The sequence below is a fragment of the Carlito syrichta genome, unplaced genomic scaffold (assembly GCF_000164805.1).
Source record: "Carlito syrichta isolate Samal-C Ts95f unplaced genomic scaffold, Tarsius_syrichta-2.0.1 Scaffold314821, whole genome shotgun sequence".
NCBI lineage: Eukaryota > Metazoa > Chordata > Mammalia > Primates > Tarsiidae > Carlito > Carlito syrichta.
The window spans coordinates 17,586-41,749 of record NW_007258917.1 but is presented as its reverse complement, the minus strand read 5'-3'; the positions used below and the strand labels follow the sequence as shown (position 1 = coordinate 41,749).

Below are 24,164 nucleotides of genomic sequence, written 5' to 3'. Positions count from 1 at the left end.
GCCCGTACGCAGTGGTGATGATGCTGGATTTGGAGTCAAAAAAGAAGAGTCCAAGTCACTAAGCTTGCTACTTATAAGCTAGATGACCCAGAGAGCCCACACCTTATATGCTGAGCCAGACTTCCCCATGTGGAAGTCCGAGCTGGTGGGAGTTAAGGAAGATGATGTACATGAAAGCATAACATGAGAGTACAGAACATTGCTTTCATGATCCAGTTCCTTAGTCAGCCAGTCGATCAATGTACAGTTGACAAATATTTACCAGGCCCACACAGCACCTGTTTCTGTGCCAGGCTCTGGGACGCAGTAGTAAATAACTGAAAAAAATCCCACCCCGTGTCACACTTATTATTAATATACTCCAGTAAAAGAAAGGAGAAAACACAGAACAGCATTAATGAAATATATAGTCTGTGCATTGGTGACAAGTACTTTAGAGAAGAGTAAAAAGAAGAAGCTGAAATGTTGAGGTGGGGGGCTTACAGGGTCAAAAGGGGTGGCGAGGGAAGGCACTGCTGAGAAGGTACATTTGCACTTGACCAAAGACCTGAAGGAGGGATGGAGTCCTCCTCGGTGTCCCAAGTTCAAATCATGCTCAGAACATATTCAGACCAGTTCTAGACCTGTTTGGACTCCAAACATCTGTGATCCAGGATACTTGCAGAATTTTCCTTCTTTCTATCATCTTGTATTACCTTTAAGGGTAATCTGGCAAATATAACCTGTGCCATGGATAATGCACACAAGACCAAGCCATGTGAACAGTCTATTTGAAAATGCAGTTTACTGAGTCCTCTGGGCCGTATCTGGCTGTTGAATGAGCTCCTCTTCTGCCAGCCCTAGAGCCCAGCAACTTTTTCCCATGTAAGGATGGGGGCCGAGTACTGTACCCTCCAGACTAGCAGTGAACTCCAGATCCTCCTTGTTTTTACTGCTAACATCATTGTTTTCACTCTATCATTAGCTCTCATTTGCTGAGCATCTACTATGGGCTTAGTGTTTTTCAGATGTAATGAGAAGAGGAGCAATTATTGTTTTATAAAGGAAATTACTATAGCACTCTCACCTTGTAGAGGAGGGACAGGATTCATATATAGATATTAAATGGATTTTTTAACTTCTGCAGATCCTAGTTTGAAATGGGAATATTAAATATGCTATATAATCAAGTAAGAGAATGTTTCCATTTTCCAGTGGTAGAAGTAAAGATTGGGGCTTGGGAAACCTGGAAACATGAGAATCTGAAGGAAGGTGGAAAGGACTATGGGAGTGGGTCCCAAGACATGAAAGGTGGCCAGAGTTGAGGAGCAAGATAGAAAATGAGAATCCCCTGGAGCCAGAATGGGAAGGGAGCTTAAGAGCAGTAAACACTAACATTTCCCTTTTTTTTATTTTTGGGAAAAGTTTAATCAACTACAGAAATGAAGAAGTACCAAAGGCTGCCTCTGGAGAGAAAGGAACACCATCTCTTTGCTTCTGGTTCCTGAAAATATGAGTTATTGGATTCCCTCTGAGGCTCTCCCTACCATCTTTGGTGGAGAGCAGAGTGATTCTATTAGAATATGGTGATTTCTTCAGACAGTGCCTTCATCTTGACCTTGGTTGCTTCAGAAGCCTCGCAGGCAGTCCCCATTACTCCCAGTCATGTATTCATCTCAGCTTATTTCCAGCTCAACTATCCTTGGCTCTGAAAAGCTGTCATCACTGTATCTATCACTAAAAGACAGTTTGCAGCCCTGTTGCAGGTAAGTATTCAGGTTACCAGTTGCCTCAAGTCACAGCCCCAGGAATGGAGGGGAAGTCTTCATCAGCCTAGAAGAAAACTCATGATGGAATTGGACCCTGACAAAATAGAGATGAGTTGCCAGTTCAGTGATTTCTATCCTCTCTCCATCGACATCTTGACCTGCAAAACTTAAGTCACTCTGTTCAAATTGACTGATCCATTTAGGGCTCACTTCATACCAATGTCTGTGTCTTTCTTCTATAAAAGGAGCATCACCATAGGGTTTCCTTAGTATTGAATTTTCAGTTTTGAAAATAATTCTTCTTAGTCCCAGTCTCATTGTTCCTCCCAAATTGCCAGGTTGTGTTTGGGCACATCAATCACCACAGTAATTGGGGCATTGGGCTCAAATTCTGTGGAATCAGCATCTTTCAAGTCAAGGCATTTTCTTCAAAACCCTGTTACTGCCAGTAGCATCCCAAGGCAAACTCCCAGAAAAGGAATCTTCTTTGCCCTTGTCCAAGAAATCACCTGGAGTTTTCCCAATGTTTCTCTGATTCCAAAGCCTCTGGGCACAAGAATACTGTTAGCTGTGCATAGCTTCTGCCAAGCTTCATAGAATTTCACAGGGTCCTCAGTTTCAGCGATCTGCTCCAGATCAGTGGAGTCTATGTAAATCAGATTCAATTTGTGGTTGAAGGCCAAGGTTGAGTGTTAAAGAGCTTTCAGCACAAAGGTATGGTACTCCCTAAGCTTGGTGTATTTGCCAACCAGAGCTATGTAGCATGTTTTCTGTGACCTTTCATACCTGTCAGCCATATTCCTCCACTTGAAAAGCAAATTACCTGCAGAATCACCAATGGACAGGTCTAATCTCTCCTTAAAATATTTGACAATGTCTTGTTTCTCCAAAAGCACAGGTACTCGGTGGAAGAATCATCATGGATACGTATGATTTGTTCAGAGTTCACATGACAAAACATAGAAATCTTCTCCTTCACAGTCATTTCGATGGTCATAGAACTTTGGCAGACAATTAGATCCAGAGACAAGCCTAAACCTCTCAGAACACGCACACTGTTTTGTGTGGGTCTGGCTTTCTGTTCTCCAGTAGCACTGGACTGTGGGACAAGGCTAACATGGATATTACAGAAATTTTCTCTTTTTGCCTTAAACTGCCACAAATGGCATTAAACTTCCACAAATGGCCTTAAACTTCCACAATGGCATTCCTTCAATGTATCCAATGGTGCCTCCCCACTCAATCACGCATATTTGAGGTTCTTCCTTATTATCATTTACAGATACCTTGGCTTGATTCATAACCCACTCCTGGAGAGCATCAGTAGGTGAGGCACAATTTGTACTGTTTTTCCCAGGTAATCACCACACCTCTATTGATCACATGCTGATATATCTTCCCAGTGGTGATGTTGCTGTCTTTACAAAGATTAATATCCAAAAATGTTTCATAATTTACAATGTCTAAATCAACTTCTCCACCATCATTTACGATAAATACTTCACCATGTTCATAAGGTGAAAAAGGGCCAACATTGATGTTACTATAGGGGTTGATTTTGACTGCAGTAACTTGGAGCCCACATAATTTTGGAATTGTCCCAATGCTGCTGGTGATGACCCCTTTACCAATGCCTGAGATGACCCCACCACTGACCAGAATGTGCTTCATTGGCAGAGGAGTAGCAGGGTGCATGGTGGTGGTAGTGTTAGGGAGGGAGGCAGATGTGAACCAGCATTTCCTTTTTAATGCATTTTCTATTCCATGCTATAGGTCTCCTCCATTATCCAACCCCTCAGTAAGGTCTATGGTATATAGCAACTTTACAGTATCGTTTTTAGGGAATGAAGGAGGTAGAACTAGATCTGTTAGAGGAGCTACAGAAAACAAGATGGCACACAAGGACCTAGCAAAAGCCAAAGCTAAAAACAAGAGACAACCAGACGAATGTGTGCCCCACCAGTCCCACCCCAAGAGAATCCTTTGTGGCTTAAGTCATCTTATGTTTAGCTTAAACTTTAGGTAAGTCCCAGATAATTGGAGGATGGGGGTGTCCAGAATGCTTCACTGCACAAATCCAGAGGGCACATGACAGTCTTCGTTCAAGAAGGCAGCCCTTCTGGGGACATCCACATTACAGACACATTTTCTCTTTTAATCTTCACAAAACTCCTAGAAGAAAGGCATTATTATCTTTGTCTCACAGAAAAGGAAACTGAGAATCCAATAATACATTGCATGTCCAAGTTGTTATGTGTTTAGTAGTCATGGAGAATCAGTGTTGAGATTCAGTTCATTCCAACCCCAAATGCATTCTAATTCCATCTATCACCAATTTCCGTGAAGTGATGATCACAAGAGGGTCCCCCATGGTCAGAGCTTCATTACCACTTCAGAACTGTACTCCTTCACTTAAATCCAGACAGTAAGAGCCAGGAGAAGCTTAAAAGGACCCCAAATCCTGTAGTTTGCAAATACAGTACGATAGCGTATACAAATTCATACAAATATGTACACACAAGAAAGTTAGGCAGAAGTGTAGAAGAGTTAGAAGTTAAGGGAAGCACCACTCGCTTCCGCCTTAGTCCCAAACTCAAACACCATTTTATTGTAAATACTTAGCGCAGTTTCCCTAGACAACTCCAAAAGATCAGTGTACTCTCCTGTTCCCCTTTCCCCTACCAAAGATGCAAATACAATCAATTTAAAATATCACCAAGACTGTAGACTGCAGCCAATCAGATCTCAGCATCAGGGAGTCCCCAAATCAGGTAAAGTCTTACTTCCCTGGAGCTTTCCCACCTTCTTTGTTATCTCCTTCCCTCACCAATAACACCTTCAATATTGTCCATTCCACTCACAATCAGCACATTAACACGGGGCACCACAGCGCTAGATCTTGGCATTTTCATTTTCATTTTTATGTCTTCATTTCTATTCAGCCCTTAGACCCCTATCTATGTGATTCAACCTTCAATCTGAGCAAACGCTACTTTGCTTAGTTGATGCTGTGAGTCCAGTGGAAAACAAGTGGCTACAAACAAGAGTTCTATGGTTTGTCACTACAGTCAACCAACAAAGAGTTGGGGATTGTGACAAGGGGATTTTTTAAGATAAATCAAATCCCGCCATGTTCCGAAATATTCACTCTGATGGACTCCCTGTCACTGCTTCCTTAGAAGCTTGTCTAGGCTTTAGGCATGATCTAAAATACTCTTCATCACGGAAAGACAGAGGATACCATTAATGGTAGCTGAGAAGGGAACACACCCTTCTTTTTCCTAAGTTAGCTCACAGTTATTCTTGAGCCACCTGAAAAAAAGTAGCAAATCTTATAGAAGCCCCACCCCCCCAACACCTATTCTCTAGGGTAAAAACTGTTTCTAATCATTCAACATTTCCCAAGTAAAATTTGCAACACAAAAAGAGAAGTAAGTGGGAGGAGGAGAAAAGAATGTTTTTCTTTCTTTCACACAATGTTGTTGACAATCTAGTGATTTTTCTGCTATAATGCAAGCCCTGAAGTTCCTCCCACACTATGGTGACATTTCTACAGGGACTCTTGAAGGGCGCAGAGAACAGTCTGAAGGGCGTCCCCAAGATGGTGCTGCCACCCTAGCCAACAAAGGCCCTAGGTTCCGGCTTCTTCGCGCATGGTTCCCCTAGTGCGCGTCCAATCATTTTCCATAATGTAGCTAGCTTTGTTATACATCCAATGGGCCTACAACACAGCGTCCGCCCACCCTGCTCCCAGGCCGCTCCTCCAATAAAACCTAGCGTTGCCCCTTCCGGCTGCTGTCAGGCTAATAAATACAGCCCTCTCCCGGCATAATTCTCTCTCCTCATGGGGAGTGGATCAGTCAGAAATCAAACTGCTTGGGGCAAAAATGAAAAGTATCATCATGGTGAACAGCCGAGGGTAGATCTAGACCGGCGAGGCTGGATTCAGGGGTCCCACACTGCCATTAGAAAGCCACCTCTCTAAACTTCTCTTGCCATGGTATGGTGAGACGTCTGCCAAAAGCCCCATCCATTTTCATCATCTCAAAAGCTTACCGGAGAGTCTCTTTCCAGAAGTTGCAAAGAAAATTGTAGAATTGAGTGTCATCACCACAGCTGGAGGGGGTAAATGACTAGGCCTGTGCCCAACTGGGAGCCAACAGTGAAGTTACAGACTGAACCACATAAACTGTGAACTATGGAAAAGTGTTCCCGAATGGAATCAAGATGTTGTTACCAGAAAATAAAAGACCGGGTACTGGGCAGACAAAGAACCTAATGAAAGCGAACATCTGGTCAACCATCAAGAGTTGGCTTATTGCCGGCAGACCCTAGAATTTGTCCAATGTCCCATGCTCAGTGCTTTACAGGCTCGGAAGAACCAGGTGGCTAAAAAGAGGAAGGAAATGGCACACTTTCCCCAGCCATGATAGAAGAGAATGGACACCCCCTGTTGAGGAGCACAGTCGTTCTCCCAACCCCAAGCCCATCACCCTTCCTCTAGCTCTCCTGCTGTCCCCCCAGTTCCCCCTCACTTACCCCTAGGCTGCCAAGGAGAGCTTTTTGTGTTGCTACTTTCTTTTCCCTTCCAAGTTGTCCTTGATAATCATCGAAAGCTAACATTCTTTTAAAGTAAATGTCCTGCGCCGGGCTCGGTGGCTCAGCCTGTAATCCCGCGCCTTTGGGAGGCTGAGGTGAGTGGATTGCCTGAGCCCGCGGGTTCGAGACCTGCCTGGGCAGCGAGACCTCATTTCTACAATAAATCAAAAAATCAGCCGGGCGTGGTAGCGCGTGCCTGTAATTCCGGTTACTTGGAAGGCTGAGGCGGAAGGATCGCCGGAGCCCAGCAGGCGAAGCTGCGGTGGCCGGAAGCGGCCATTGCACTCCAGTCTGGGCCACCAAGTGAGACTCTAACTCAAAAAAAATTTTTAAAATTTAAAAAAAGTAAATGTCCTCTTTATTAATTACTACAGGCAAGTTCAGCTCTACCAATAACTAATAGAATTTTGCATTCAGAACTATAGAGCAATAACATCTGAAACCAGTTATATCAAAGTATTCTTACACATAGCAACACCAGAACAAGGATCAAGAATCAATGTGATAAGCCAGATTTTGTCTAACTGTATAAAATTGGAGGAGGCAGAAAAAAACACAGTAATATGCCTGAAATGCTGTATATCCTTAAAGATGACTTTAGGTCCCACACTCCCTGGGGCATGGTCCCGGTGGCCCCCACTGTGCTGTATACAAATGAATCAAAAGATATGGTTTCTGCCTACATGGAAGGCAATCATATACTTATTGAATGGTTATTAAGAAGTCCAAAACCTAAATGATAGAAAATAGAGTTGGCAGTTATGGTGAAGACTCTAGATACTGGAGCAGTTAATGAAGGAAGAGATAATATAGGAAGGCTTAAATTGATTCGGGGAGGTCTGTCTCACAATATGAGGGATAATGCCAGTGTTGTTAGTTATATCTGATAGGATTCTTTGATTACAAACTACTGAAATCCACACTGGCTAGCTTAGCCAAAAAGGGGATTTATCAAAAAGCCACAGCATGCCCACAGAATTGAAAGAATAGGTAAAGAATGAGAAGGGGCAGGAATAAAGGCCTCTCTGGGGATCAAGATGGCCTCAGCAAATTGATATCCTGACCGGGCACAGCTTAGATAAATTATCTCTGGTGCTTTCCCAGATGCCACTCTGGTTAAGACTTTAGTGTCCCTGGAGAGAAACCGATTGGCTCAGATTGGGTCACATGCCACTCCCTGGCTGTAGGAAGTGGTAGCATATGTTTGGGGAGGAGACACCAACACCTCAATTGACTGTCCACCCAAGGCTGCACCCAATGTGGGGAAGGTAATCCCAAATGACATCAGGGTACTATTGAAGAAAAGAGCAATTGTGCTCAGTAGAGAAGAGAGAGAAAGAGAAAGGAAGGAAGGAGAGAAGGAAGGAAGGAGGGAGGGAAGGAGGGAGAGAGGGAGGGAGGGAAGCCAGAAAGTCACTTAATCTTTTTATATCTTAGCTTCCTTTCTATAAATGGAAATACTTATTGCATGTAGTTCCCAGAAGTGTTATTTATGAGTACCATGTAAAGCACTTAGCACAATACCATGTAAAGCACTGAGCACAGTTTTTTGACGTGTTCCTTCTGTGGTTTCCCTTATAGGATAAATGCCTAAAATTATCAAGCATTTAGTCTTCCAAGGTAAACAGTGAAGCAATAGAGACAGATAATAGTGCAGGGTACCCCCAAACTGGAAACATTTGAAGCATTGAGGCATATAAAGAACATACATTGACAGGAAATTGTCTTCCCTCAAAATCATGTCATTATCTGAGTTTTTAGCAAGCATTTTAACACATTGGTGAATACTTAGTTCAGTGGACAGCCCTAGGTGCCTGACACCCTCCAAAGAGCTTGTGTCGTTTAATCCCCACAGCCTTTCTGCACTCCCATTAACATGCTTGCTCTGTTACACCAGCACAAGCTTCCCAAGACTGCCACACCGGGTTTCTGCCTACATCTACTTGGAATGATGACAATCAGGGTCCCACACTGTTTGGCAATCCCTTCCACACAGCTGAGCAAAAGGAAGCCTCCAACAGAGTAGAGGTGCTATTACAGTCTCATCAGCCCTCAATCTGGTCTGTTGTTAGGTCCCAATTACACACAGACCAGAGTCAATTATGATGGGGGGGTGAGGAGGGATATTTCAGGTAAGAACCCTGCATCACATATAACCTCCAATGAAGCAAGCTGACCTTCCAAGAACAACTTTCCTATGCTAGTACATCTGCCGCAGAGACTGTCAACAAGTCAGTCTTCCCTACACACAAATGTATGCATATACAAGATATGCATCTGATGGGCATTTCTCAGTGAGCAAGTGTATTATTATTGAAAGATGGAGTTTTGGCTTGGGGTGAATGAGGAAGGGGGAGGCATCCCCACCAGCCTACTATGCTTCCATCACTAGCATCAGCTGCTATGTTCCATGCTAAAGAGGAACTGCTCTCTTCCCCATCATCATGTCATTTTTATTGTGCCAACAAACGATAAGGCAGAAACCCATCATCACAAATCAGCCTGTGAAAACCAACTAACAATATGAAGTTGAAAATGAAGAAGAAAGTCTTGCATTTCCTTTCACCTGTCGGGGAAAAAATGATGAAGCCCCAGGCAAGCCCCTTCACCATTCAGCAGTCCATCTTAGTTTAAAATATACAGTACACAAACTGAACAGGAAGATTTCTGCTATGCATGGCAATTGTTCCATTTTCTGTATTTCATAACCTGCAATTTTGAAGCCATGCTTGGTACACACACTTGTAAAATAGTCATATCAGATAAAAGCAGAGGGATGCTAAACTATTGGAAAATAAATCAAATTCTCAGCAAGCCGTTATATCCATCATGTTGCAGCAGGCACACGTAGAGTTTAAGCTCTGCACGCACGGTCTATCCATTGTAATGATTTGGGGTCAGGATCCTGCCACATGCATTTAGCATTCACTAAGAAGTAAACCCAGGAGTGTAGCAGGGAAGAGTGCCTTGCTGCAGCTTTGGGTCCCAGAAGTTGCCCTCAGTGCATTTGTTTGAGTACAACTATTGTCGCTAAAGAGCAAGACAGAGAAGAATTAACACATGCACAAAACCTGACCATTTACCAGATGTGCTGGCATGAGCACATCTCACTTGATCCTCAAAAGAGCCTGGGGAGACAAACAGGAAAAGTGTGCACGTGTTACAGTAGCAAAAAGACAGTTGGACACATCTGTGAAATACATCCACACCCACCCCCTTTCAAAGCTGGGGTGGGGGAGTTCATGACCTAGAAATGGCATACTCACATTTGACCACAACCAATATTCTATGTCTTTGATTTTTTTTTTTATTTAATACAAAATATAAGGCTAGTTTCTTAGACAGTCGCACAAGACTCTGTGAAGCCTTCTTTAGGCACTGAATATGAAAATTATTCAGAGAGAGGAACTGAAACGTATAAATATCATTAAACAAAAGAACTATACATTACACTGTACACTGTTACAGAGTATTGATATTTCATAATGTTATAATGTAAAAAGTAGAAAAATGTAAAAGCCATGGTTTTACTTGGGGAAAAAAAAACACATAAATCTTCAAATTCCAAGCCTGAATATCATAGAAAATCCAGGTATGTTCACAAGGCTGCATAGTAATTGTCTTAGCCTTATCAACATAGTGCTTTCCAAGAAATAAATGTCCAACAGTGAGCCTCCAGTTTCCTCAAACTTCCTCTTCCTCTCAGGATAAACTCTTCCTGGCTCTGTCCTTCCCTGCCTGCCAAGACCTCAAATTTGGTCATCTAATCACTTTCTCCTCCTGCTTTCAATTTTGTAGTATAGTACTTGTCCTTCCCCTTTACTATTTAATGAAAATACAACCCTTGCAGCCATGCTACAAAACCACATTTTTTACCTCTGGAGAGGACTATGTGATTCCGTAAATTGGTCCCTGTGTTGGTCAGCTCAGGCTGCTACAACAAAATATCATAGACTGGGTGTCTTAACATCAGAAAGATATTTCTCACAGTTTTGGAGGCTGGAAGTCCAAGATTGAGGTGCCAGCACAGTTGGGCTCCTGGCAAGGGCTCTCTTCCTAGCTTGCAGATGGCTGCCTTCTCCCTGTGTCCGCATGTGGCAGAGAGAGCTCTGCAGTCTCCTCCCACTCTTATAAGGGTACTTATCCCACCACAGAAGCTCCACCCTCATGACCTCATGTAAACCCATTTCCCAAAGGTCCCATCTCTACATACTATCACACTGAGGGTAGGACGTTAACATATGAGTTTTAGGAGGACAGAATTCAGTCCTCAGCAGCCTCATTTCCAACTACATCATCTGCAGGCCTTCAGTGCTAGACAGTTATTCTCTCACTCATTCCTTCAATTTATATATGAAGCCAAAGAATTGCCCCGGTTGTAGCTGAGGTCATATAAGTATAATGCTACTGACATATATGCATAAAAGAATAGAAAATCAAAAGCTAATAAATCATAGAGTCCACATAACAAACCCTTTTAATGATCCTGAAAGCCCCTTCAGATGCTCTCCTAAAGCTGTAAAAATTCTCAACTAATTAAAATTGTTTTTCTCAACATCTAGCATTTAATATCAATATTGGTTTCTTTTTCAGTCTTCACATTTTTAGTCTTATTTTCTATTTCAGCAACTGTTTTTCTTCCTACTTTTTAATATAAATGTTCAATAACTCAGGTATATTATAGGTGAAAAGAGTTGTGTAGAAATCTAAACATATTTATAATATTTCTTTGGGAACAGTGCTTTCTGAGTTTTAAATATGCAATGCAAAAAAGTTACAGGAAATAAATATCTATAAATTGGGAACTATCTTGTAGGATTTGCCAAAATAAGATTGAAGATTGAGGCAGTATAATTAAGTTTAGAAAACATTTTCAAATTTAATAGAGGGAAAGGAGACATATACAAGGATCAGATTATAGCAAACACCAGTGTATAATTGTGAATTTTCCATGAAAATAGAAAACTTTATTGTAAAGCCAGGTTTTCAAATATGAATTGAAGACTAAATCAGTCCAGCTTATTAGAAAAGTTGATGCTGGCTCAACAACTCTTTAGAAATGTGTTATAGAAACAAACACTATTTCTATAGCATTCAGAACCAAGGAGAGCAATGAACCAAAAGGAAACATATAAGAAACAGGCCACAAAGAACCAGAGATGACCTTCCCTTGAAGCATAACTGTGGTCTACTTGAAAACTCCAAGCTGTCAGTCTGAAACTGTAAGACAATCCTAAGGAACCTCATTCTCTTACAGATTTTCTCCTAGAGCTGGTCAAGATAAGTCATGGGTTTTCCTGTCACATAAAAAATGTAAGGTCCTGCTAAAGAGGATATTCAAATAAATTCATTACCACTTCCCACACCCTAATCCTTCCAAGCCCACCATCAAGTGGGCTTCTAAGAAACTACTAGCAGATCTAAAATCATCTTGGGAGGGGGTACCCAGCACTGATCAGAAAATGATGCCTGATCACTACACATCAAGTCTTCCATCTCTACCAATTTCAACTCCAGTACTTAGAAAGAAGAACCAGGGGATGGGCACCATGAACTGAGTCTTTTGGGATCCTGATGATTTTCATCCCCATTTTGAAACAAATCATCTTGCCCAAAAGCCTCATGTACACATCAAACAAGACAAGTTATTCTCTCACTCATTCCTTCAATTTATATATGAAGTCAAAGAATTGCCCCGGTTGTAGCTGAGGTCATATAAGTATAATGCTACTGACATATATGCATAAAAGAATAGAAAATCAAAAGCTAATGTATCTTACAGGAAGGCAAAATGAGATCAAAGAGAAAGTCCGAGACACAAGACAGGTAGGAGACCACTTGGTCTGCTCCTTCACTCAAGAGCATTGACCCCATGGGCTGGCTACACTCCTCTTTCCTGGAGCAAAGCGTTTCTGTTTCATTATTTTGGAGAGTGAGAATCACTTGTCATTGCTCTTCTTAGAAAGACATTTATAAGTTTGTAAACTAACAAAAATCGGTTAGTTTAAGCAATAACTTTAGTTGAGCAGGTTCCAAGATTATATAACAAATCATTGAATTTTAGAATTACTGAATTTATCATTTTTGTTGTTTTTTATTCAAATGTGAAATATTTTGCCTACATAGTTAAAGATATACTGTATAAATTATATTAAATGCTTATGGTAAATATCTGTACTGGAAGGAAAAATCTGTTCTCAAATAAATTAAGACTCAATAAATCGATGTCAGATTAATAAAGTGAGTGATGTTTAACATTTAATACAGTTTAAATTAGCATTAATTTGTGCTAAACCTAATGCTACACCCATGTACATTATTTCATTGGTTAGGTGCTATTCTTACTTTATGAATAAGGAAGGAGGTATTTATTATACAACTGGAAAATGGTGACATGGGGACTCAAGAAGACACTGGTATAGTTGGGAAATCAAAACAGGGACTGACATCCACAAATATGGGTACTAGTGTTGGCCACGCCACCAAACATTCTGTGACCTTAAGTTTGATTCTTAACTGTTCTTATCCTGTCATTTTTTTCTCGGTTTCTCTTCCAGTTTTAAAATCCTGTAATTCCATACATTCATGCCATCTTGCACCTGCATTTCAGTTAAAGATCCTTTCAGACAAGTGGCTGGATGAAATCCTCCCAGATGTGGTATAAAACCACACAGCTCTTCTATCATGCAACACTCTCATATTAGTCATGCCTTGAGTGCACTACCTCGATTTTCTAATCCATGCAAGTGCTTAATTTGTTGTATGTAATTTGTTCTCTTTCAAGTTAATATCCCTGTATTATAAAAATCAATAAACACACATTGAAAATAATTATAAAGATATAAACCTCTTACTTTGCAAAAAATACGTTATAATGCCTGCATTTTTCTACTCAGCAACATTTACTATGTGTTAAAAATGATGCTCTATGCAATCTTAGGCAGAAGAAAATGTTTCCTAGGGAAATTTCAAATATCTACATGAAGAAAAGAATACACATAATCAACATAATGATCTCAAGAATGAAATTAACGGAAATAAAATCACCTTCTTTGGTTCTTCCGGGAAAATAGCTAGTTAAAGATAAAATCAATGCTAGCAAGAAGGGTGGCTTCATTAGATAGCATCAGGTTACTGCTGTTCTGTGGGTGCATTTGTTTATGGCTTTGCTACCAAAGCATTACAGGATCAATAGAGTTGTTTAGGGGCCCTGGATTTCTTACTCTATACAACTACTGTGCCAACCCAGAGTGGCTGGTAAGGTATGTAGCTTGGCAAAACAGACCCATTTGGTGGGAGCTTGTCTCACAGGGTCTGACTACCACTTCTAAGGAGACCTTAAAGCAAAACCCCAGTGGATTCAAGCATTAGGATTCTGCAGTTTACAAAAATGTGCTTAATGAGACACAAATTCAAGTCAATTCATTTGAGAAATATTGCATATCTCTCCTTTTTTTGGAAATTCACAAAGCACATGAGTATGTAATGTCTCTAAGAAGTTATTTGCAAAGACATGCTTAAATTGGTCTAGATCACATTCACCAAATCCACAGAATCCCTCCTACCCCGGGATCTACTAGCATCTTACAAAGCAGTCCAGGGAATGTATTCTCTTTAGCTACTGCTGGGGCTACTGATCCCATGACATAAAGGTTTCACAAGAGAAAGAGGAAGCAGTACTACCATTTGTGGCTCACTGAAAGGGGGCTAACTTTTCTTTCTATGCTCTGTTGCTGTTGTTGTTATTGTTGTTGTTGTTGTTTGAGACAAGGTCTTTCTTATTGTCCAGACTGGAATGCAGTGACACAATATTAGCTCACTGCATCCTCCAACTCCTGGGTTCAAGCTATCCTCCTGCCTTAGCCTCCAGGAAAGCTTAGAGTCCACCACCACATCTGAATAATATTTTTAATGTTTTTTGGAGAGAGGGTCTTACTCTGTTGCCCAGGCTGGTCTCAAACTCCTGACTTCAAGCAATCCTCCCACCTCAGCCTCCCAAATTGCTGAGATTACAGGTGTGAGCCACCACATCTGGCTCTCTCTAGGCTTTGAATACACAATTTCACAACAATCCTTTGAAATTGTATCTTATTATTCCCATTTGACAGCTAAAGGAACTGAAAATATATGTGAAATTGGCTGGGAAAAGTGCTCATAAGCAAAGTGAAAAAAAAAATCAGATTATAAACATACATTTATATGTGACAATCTAGCTTACAATCCTCACTCTAGATGTCTATGCAAGGCAAATATACACTCAAATATATATGAGTCATGATCATGGCATGATCATGCCTCATGACTCAGCACAGCGTCAACCTACTGGACTCAGGCGACCCTTCCACCTCACATAGGCAGGCACAGTGGCTCATGCATGGCATGTTATCCCAGCATTTTAAGAGGTCAAGTCAGGAGGGTTGGCTTGAGCCCAGGAGTTTGAGACCAGCCCGGGCAGCATAGCGAGACCCCTGTCTCTACAAATAAATAAAAAAATTAGGAAGGTATGGTAATGCACACCTGTAGTCCAAGCTACCCAAGAGGCTGAGGTGGAAGGATCGCCTGAGTTCAGTAGGTCCTGGCTGTGCTGAGTCATGAGGCATGATCATTCGATGATTATGACTCATATATATTTGAGTGTATATCTGTCTTACATAGAAATCAAGAGTGAAGATTGTCAGTTAGCAGCCTAAACTCTTTCTTGTAATTAAGAAACATGGGTTGCAAACATTTAAAACTGAGGAGGTTTCAAGTTTTGTTTTGTTTTTGTCTTGTTTTGTTTTTTAAATTAGGAGCTTTAGCAATGAGGAGGCACTTCCTCTGTGTAACCTTCTGCTAATGCCAAGCAGTAGCTGTCTTCTTAGGTAAGACCTGAAATCTTTCCCAGATCCTATCTGACTGGCTTGACTCACACATGCCAATATTCAGACGTGTAATGTCTGGTCTAAAAGGAGACATACCAAAATACTGTAAGAAAAGGACTGTGGTCTGGCCCTAGGTTTCAGCAATCAGAACAGCTTCTGCTGTAACAGAACGCAGACTCTAGAAGGAAATACAGACAGTTCAACAAGCAATTTCATAATTTCTTGGAAAGCATTAAGTTGGAAACTATTAAGATAAGAAAATAAAGGGATAACTGGGTGCTCAGGATAGGAAAACTAAGGAAGTAATTTTTGAGCAAAGACTTGAAAAAGTAGTAGGAATTGTCAGGGAAAACAGAAGGAGTAGAGAGTATTATAAGAGAAGAAGAGTATTATAGAAGGTTCCATGAATAAACATTTATTGAGCACTGTTAGAGATATGAAGCCATAAATGCAACTTCTGCAAGTTTATAATCATTTGTGGGAGACAAGACAACAGGCCATTGAAGGAGAGCACATGATATTGCTGACTACTATGGTGGTTAATAATTTGAACTGGGTACGTGGGCAAGGTCTCCTTCTACAGCAAAGTCACTCAGACCCTCAAGAAGAAGGTTGAGGAGACAGTAAAACATGATATTAAGAGCAGATTGTCTCCAAAAGCACTGCAGATTCTGGTTCCTGTCCTGCACAGCATCCCAGTGACTGAGAAAGTATGAGTGCTTGTGGCTCACATTCAAGGGAGCCTCCGAGCTGATCTTGCCCAGAAAGAATGTGCTCAGTGAGCACCCATGTGAGATCACAGCACCATGGGAACAGAGGTAAGCCAGAGAGGTTAGATGTGTCAGCAAGTGATGTATCTGTCACACTCGCGGCCAATGCAGCCTCGACCTGCTGTGATCAAGTGCTTCAGTCTTCCAAGTGGCAGGAAGCATACAGGTGTATGGTACCAGGCCCAACTAATTTTTTTTTTATTATTGTAGAGATGAGGGTTCATCAATTTGCCTAGGCTGGTCTCGAACCCCTGAACTTGGCAATTCTCTTGTCTCAGCCTCCCAAAGTGCTGGGATTACAGGCTTAATCCACTGCACCCGGCTCCACCACAGCTTTTGAAAAGTTAGATACTCTGATCTTTCGGTCATGTCAGGATTTATCTTTCCAACCAGAAAGAAGGGTTGGATCCTTTGGATTTATAACCACTTAAAATATTGCAAGAAACATGTCTGATGATTTAGGTTATTGTCTCAATCTAACTTACTCACAAAATAGGTAATTAGGCAGAAATTAGTATCTATATTATAAAAGAAGTTACAGGTTCTGTGGTTACTACATATTTTGCTGCATGTTTCACAACAGTAGTAAATGAAGGAACCAACTGAACTTAGGCATTCCAGTCCCAAAGCTCATACCCTCAGTCAGGGTTTCTGCAAAAGATAAAAGATAAAAATCCAGCCGGGCTCGGTGGTTCAACCTGTAATCCCGCGCCTTTGGGAGGCTGAGGTGAGTGGATTGCCTGAGCCCGCGGGTTCGAGACCCGCCTGGGCAGCGAGACCTCATCTCTACAATAAATCAAAAAATCAGCCGGGCGTGGTAGCGCACGCCTGTAATTCCGGCTACTCGGAAGGCTGAGGTCAAAGGATCGCCGGAGCCCAGCAGGCGAGGCTGCAGTGGCTGGGAGCGGCCACTGCACTCCAGTCTGGGCAACCGAGTGAGACTCCAACTCAAAAAAAAAAAAGATAAAGATCCATTATTTGATCATAACATCCATTGAGTGGCTTACAATATAAGAATTTTTAAGTGAAGTAAATAAGATAAAATAAAATATACTTCACATATAGTGACACTAAGTAAAACAGAAACAGATTTGATCTGTGTGGATCCACTTATATGCTAATTTTTTTCAATATGTAAATTGGAAATTTTAGGGAGATTTGTACCAATTTGAAAAGACCACAGATGAACCACATAGCCTAGAAATATAGTATTAACAAATGCATTAAATATTTGTAGCTATGAGGGGGAAAAAAAAAAAACAAGGAATCTTCTTTTGGAGGGTGAGTCCCTTGTAGTACAGACTTCCACCACTAGATAAGTATTCTTGGAACCCATCAGCATCAGTGTCTAGCTGGTGTTGTTATGAGAGGCTTTGCTTAGCTTCAGTAATTTGTTTTTTAGAGATTCTTTCAATGTGTTTGCCCATTTCATGATGGGTGATTTACAAGCACACCTGCCCACACCACGCTAACTATTCAGCAGTTTTTGACCAAAAACAGCACCCCCCCGCAATTTACCCTATCTCACCCCAGCAACTTTTTCTTCTACATTTTGTTTCTAATTTTTATTTAGTTTTTTTTATTATTATAAAGATGTGGGGTACAATTCAGGGCTAGTATACAAACATTGATTATGAAGGTACCCTTGTTAATGAGATATGTCCCTCCCTCCCCTAGCTGATTCCCTCAACTGCCAATCCCCTGACAGTTTCCCCCTACCGCCAATCCCTTTCTTATAGTATTATAATTGTTCAAGATCCACTTATGAATGAGAACATATGGTACTCTGTTCTTTGTTTCTGTGATAGATCACTGGGTATGATCGACTCTAAATCCATCCAAGTTGCTGCAAAATCCATATGTTTGTCGTTCTTTATGGCAGCATAGTATTCCATTGTGTATATGTACCACATTTTTTTAATCCAGTCCCGTTTCAATGGGCAATATGGTTGGTTCCATGTTTTTGCTACTGTGAATAGAACTGCAACAAAAATTTGTGTGCAGGTATCTTTTCTGTAGAATGATTTGATTTCCTCCAGGTATATTCCCAATAGGGGAATTGCTGGGTCATATGGAAGGTCAATTTCTAGTTCTTTCAGAAATCACCATAATGTCTTCCAAAGAGGTTGCACTAGTTTGCATTCCCACCAGCAGTGTAGAAGCATTCCTTTTTCTCCAAATCCTCACCAGTATCTCTTGTTGTTTGTTTTATTAATGATGACCATTCTTACTGGGGTTAGATGGTATCTCAGTGTGGTTTTGATTTGCATTTCTCTAATGATGAGTGAGATTGAGCACTTTTTCATGTGTCTGTTGGCTGCCTGTATATCTTCTTTTGAGAAGTGTCCATGCATGTCTTTTGCCCACTTTTTAATGGGTCTGTTTTTTTCCTTTCAGCACGTTTGAGTTCCTTGTAGATCCTAGATGTTAGGCCTTTGTCAGACATACAGTTGGCAAATATTGTTTCCTACTCTGTGGGCTGTCTCCCTGCTCTCTTGATGGTTCCTTTTGCTTTGCAGAAGTTCTTTAGTTTGATGAGGTCCCACTTGCCTATCTTATTTCTTAAGGTGTGGGCATTTGGAGTTCTGAATAGGAATTGGTTGCCGGTTCCAATTTCCATAAGGGTGTCTCCTGCGTTCTTTAAGATTCTTATTGTTTGAGGTTTTACATTTAGGTTTTTTTTTTTTTATCTATTTGGAGTTAATTTGTGTGTATGGTGATAGGTAGGGGTCCTGTTTCAATCTTCTGCCAGTTTCCCCAGCACCATTTACTGAATAGGTTCCCCTCTTCCCAGTGGTTGTTGCTGGAGGCTTTGTCAAAGATGAATTGGTTGAGAAATTGAGGCTTTGCTTCCAGAATCTCTATCCTGTTCCATTGGTCTATGTGCCTGTTCTTGCACCAATACCAGGCTGTTTTGATTACTATAGCCTTATAGTAAATTTGAAGTCTGGAAGTGTGATACCGCCTACTTTGTTTCTTTTGCTAAGGATTGTTTTGGCTATTCATGGTCATTTATTTTTCCATATGAGTTCCTGTATTGTCATTTCCAGGTCTGAAAAGAATGATGTTGGTAACTAAATGGGTATTACGTTGAATCTGTAGATTGATGCAGAGCTGGTTCAACACTCACAAGATCATAATGTAATTAAATATATTAACGGATGTAAAAACAAGAACCACATGATTATATCATTAGATGCAAAAAAAAAACTTTTGATAAAATCCAGCATCCTTTCTTGATAAAAACCCTCAAATACCTAGGTATAGAAGGAACATACCTCAAAATAATAAGTGCCATCTACAATAAACCCATAGCTAACATATTGCAAATGGACAGAAACTGGAAACATTTTCCCTGAAAACTGGAACAAGACAAGGCTGGCCACTCTCACCCCTCTTGTTCAACATCGTATTGGAAATCCTAGCTCAGGCAATTAGACAAGAGAAGGAAATCAGGGGTATATAAATAAGAAAAGAGGAAGTCAAGTTATCGCTCTTTGCTGATGATATCCTATACCTTGAAAATCCAAGAGAATCTGTCAAAAACCTGTTGCACTGATAAAGGGCTTTGGTAAAGTCTCAGGGTACAAAATAAATGTGCAATAGTTAGTTACATTCCTATACACCACCAACAAATAGGCAGAGACCCAAATTAAAAACACAATCCCATTCACAATAGCCATATACACACAAAAATAAAAGAACTCGGCATCTTCCTAACCAGAGAAATGAAAGACCTTTACAATATTTCTACAAATTAAAAAAAGTACTCAGCTGGACACAGTGTCTCACACCTGTAATCCCAGCACTGTGCAAGGCTGAAGCAAGAGAATTGCCTGAGTCCAGGGGTTCAAGACCAGCCTGGGCAACTTGGCAAGATCTTGTCTCTACAATAAAAAATTAGTGAGGCATGGTGGTGCATGCCTGCAGTTCCAGCTGTTTGGAAGTTTGAGGCAGGAGGATCGTCTGAGCCCAACAGGTCAAGGCTGCAGTGGCCATGAGAGTGCCACTGCACTTCAACCTGGGTGACAGAGTGAGACTCTGACTCAAAAAAGAAAAAAAAAAAGTCCTCAAATGGAAACATTTTGCTGATGTGGAAGAGGTGAAACAAAAAATGGTAGAAGCACTAAAAGGTATCAAAACTGATGAGCTCAAAAACTCATCAGTGGAAAAAGCAACTTGACAAGTGTATTGCACCAAATGGAGAGTACTTTTCAGGTAACTGAAGTTTAAACTTGTAAGAATAAATACACAATTTTTTACAAGTAAATCTCACATTTTTGGGAGTCCCCACACATACTAGCTTGTTTTATCAATTACACCACAAAATATACACAAATCTATTATTAATAGTTAAAACATTAAAATTCACACACATAAACACTGACAGACTGTATGTAGTACCATTCACAATCCAGAGAAATGTAAACAAACAAAGATGCAGAGTTAAATCCTAACTGCATGAATTAGCTGTAGTACATATTGCACTACTCTAGTAATTTCATAACCACCTCCTGTTGCTATGGCAGTGAGCACAAGAGTTGAAAGTACTGGTTTAAACTGCCATGTGATGTTAATCATCTCAACTTGGGCAGTTCTTCTTTCCAATAAATTACATATCAGTAAAAAGTTATCTTACAGTTCTTGTGTATTTTTCATTGTGTTTGGTGCAATACTGAATAACATCAAAGGACCCATATGAAGTGCCACTAGTGATTGTGGAAGTGCTCCCAAGAAGCAGAGAAAAGTCGTGACATTACAAGAAAAGGTTGAATTGCTTGATAAAGATCATAGAGTGAGGTCAGCAGCTGCAGTTGTCACCATTTTGGACCTTGGTTTTGTATAACTGAAAACACTACAAGACTCGAGTGTTAGCAGCTTTATAGATAAGGGCAGCCCTGATTAGGAACAACAAGAACCCTTTTTCTGGGTTGGTTCCATCCATACTTTGTTCCGAAAGTCAGAAAGTACCTTGCCAGTAAGAGACTACATTTTAAAGTCCTGCTAGTATTGGACACTGATTCTGGCCCCCAGAACTCCATGAGTTTAACACCAAAGGCAGCAAAGTGGTCTAATTTTCCCTACATGCAACATCTCTAGTACAGCCTCTAGATCAGGGGGTCATAAGGACCTTTAAGTCTCTTACGCACAATACTCTATGAAAAGGATTGTCAATGCTATGGAAGAGAACTCCAACAGAGAGAACATCATGAAAGTTCAGAAGGATTATACCATCGTTGTTATAGAAAAAACCACGAAAGCCATCAAGCCCGAAACAATAAATTCCTGCTGCCTTGAAAAGCACTTTCACATCACTATGGTACTGAAGAAGATACATGGAGACTAATAAACTGTCTCTTAAAACTCCCATATTGAAGTGACACATGTCACTTTTCATATTTTGTTGAGTAAAGCAAGCCACATAGTCACATCAAACTTCAAAAGATAGCAAGTACAGCTTTTTCATGTGTCTAGAAGGCAGAAACTCAGAAGTATTGGTAGCACAGCATTGATGACTATCATAGGAATCACTGTCATGTTGGTAGTTGTTGAGGCCACAGAGATGAATGAGATCTTATTTTATTCCCAGAGAAGAAAAATGACAAAACATGTTTTAATAATATGGTCCCTACACTCACATTTCCAGATGTCCTGCTAATAGCTTAAATTCAAAATGTCCTAAACCAAATATATCATATTCTCTACCAAAATGAGCTCCCCATACTGTGTAATTTTGATTAATATAAACTCTGTTCACTCAGTTCTTCAAAAGTGAATCACCTCAGAATTACCTTCAACCTCTCCTTGGCCTTCATTGTCATAGCCAGTCAATCACAGCTCTGTCCCTCAATAAGTATCTCACAAATCCATCTTTACTTCTCTATTTCCACTCTCATTGCCTTGGTGCCAGCTCACATCATCTGAACCAACATTACCTATCCTAAATAAGGCTATACTTTTTTATAGAATTATCAAATTTGGAGATCTGTCCTTTGAAAATTGGCTGATCTTCTGCTATATATATTTTCTATACTTTTTTGTTCTTTGGGGGATTTTGTAAATATATTTTATTGAAAATGCCTCCTATATTGGAAAAAATCCAGTTCTAATGATTGAAGTGGAGGAAAATATTTAGAGAACTCCTGAGAAGAATAAAACAGGGAAAGAGAGACAAGAAGAGTGAGAGATAATTATATGGCTATTCTATCTCATGAGAACTTTCTCCTTTCAAAGTTCTTATCTTGGCCTCCAGTTTAGAAGGTTTATAGTTTTATTTTAAAGAGAGAGGTTGATTTCTTCTTCAAAATATTGTATAATGCTCCAAGAGTTGAAATCACAAGACTTAGTAAAATCCCCAAGGAAGATAATGAAGAAAAAGAACAGAAAGATGAAGATCAAATCTTGGAGTGTGATGTACTGATAAGGGAGGAACAAAAAGAAAGCAAAGCTAGTAAAAGACTGGAGAAGAACAGCCAAAACAGTGGGAGAATAAGGACAGTGAGGTGTGTGCTATGAGAAGGATAGTCAGCAAAGCTAAAGGCAGGTGCAGTTCAGGGGAAAGACCACTTCAAATGCTTTTGGTTTGATCATTGCTGGTTGTATCCTTGAAGTCAACAGCTGCAGATGGAGGGTGGGGGTGCTGAAATGCAGGCAGCAAGAAATAAGTAGATGATCCCATGGCAGCAAAGATAGCACATTTCCCAAAAAAGTTTGGTAGTGTGATAAGAAAGCATGATAACTACATGAGGCAAGTTCAAAAGAAGATGTTTTCCAAGGTAAAGAATATAGTAGCATGATTTTATTTTAACCAAGGGTGAGAATGAAAGTGGTAGAGAATGGAAAAAATTCATTTCCTCTGGCCTAGACATTCTCCACAGCCATAACATAACTCACTGTTACAGCACCAGCTAAGGATGGGCAAAACAGTTTTTTATCACTCCATTTTTTTGTCATAACTCTATAACCGTTTGCATTACTTCATATAAATTTCTTCCATATAATAACTAAAAACAAAACTAGTCTACATTAATAAGAAAGATTTCTAAGTGATATTTTTGGAAAGGTTCCAAAACCTACTCCTCTGCCTTTCTTCACTCACTCCCTGCAAAACTATATATCTGGAAATAATAATCATAGTAGCTAACATTTATTTCATCCTTATCATATATCAAAATCTTTGCTAATTCTTAACACAATGCTATGAGCACATTCATCCCATGAAAGAGAAAATGGAGACCACCATACCATGTTTTCTTCTATTACTTTCATTACTTCCTTTTTAAACTTAAATCATTACTCCATTTAGAATGTACTGCATCATATGGTTTTTAAAAAAACGAACATTTTTTTTCAGATATTTACACAGGTAGCCCAAAACTAATTTTTGAATAGTCTGCTTACATAAAGTACTAAATCCTCATATATATTTTGGCCTATTTATACATATTTGACTTTGTCTAGATTTTCTACTATTTCATTCTAGATTTCATTGATATGTCTCTGCTAATCTACTTACAACATTCTTTCATCTACTTAAGTTTTAAAATATGTTTTGATATGATAATACTTTTTTTATTTCTCTACCACCACCATTAATATTGTTCTTTTATATAATTTTGTTTATCATTCTTTATTTTTCATGTGAATTTTGGAATTGAATTGCCTAGTTTCAAAACCAAATTTTTATTTTATTTATTTATTTATTTATTTATTTTTTGAGTTGGAGTCTCACTCTGTCGCCCAGACTGGAGTGCAGAGGCCACTCCCAGCCACCGCAGCCTCGACCTGCTGGGCTCTGGTGATCCTTCCACCTCAGCCTCCTGAGTAGCTGAAATTACAGGCGCACGCTACCACACCCGGCTAATTTTTTGACTTATTGTAGAGATGAGGTCTCGCCTGCCCAGGCAGGTCTCGAACCCATGGGTTCAGGCAATTCACTCACCTCAGCCTCCCAAAGGCGTGGAATTACAGGTTGAGCCATTTTGTTGGGATTAATTTAGAAAGAAATTGGCATCTTTACAATAAGTATTTCTATCCATTTTTTAAAAGGTTTCCAGTATACTTCTTTTGTGTCCCTTGGGAGTGTTTTAAAGTTGTTTTGTTATTTTTAAATAGTTCTTTCACGTTTATTCTTGTATGTATTCCAATGTATTTAATGTTCTGGGTTACTACTACAAATAGGGTAT

General features: G+C 40.1%; 1 pseudogene; it reads right to left on the bottom strand.

Moving 5' to 3' along the window:
* Nucleotides 1-1,591: 1,591 nt before the first annotated feature.
* Nucleotides 1,592-3,419, bottom strand: LOC103274597 (annotated as a pseudogene).
* Between the last annotated feature and the right edge of the window lie 20,745 nt (nucleotides 3,420-24,164).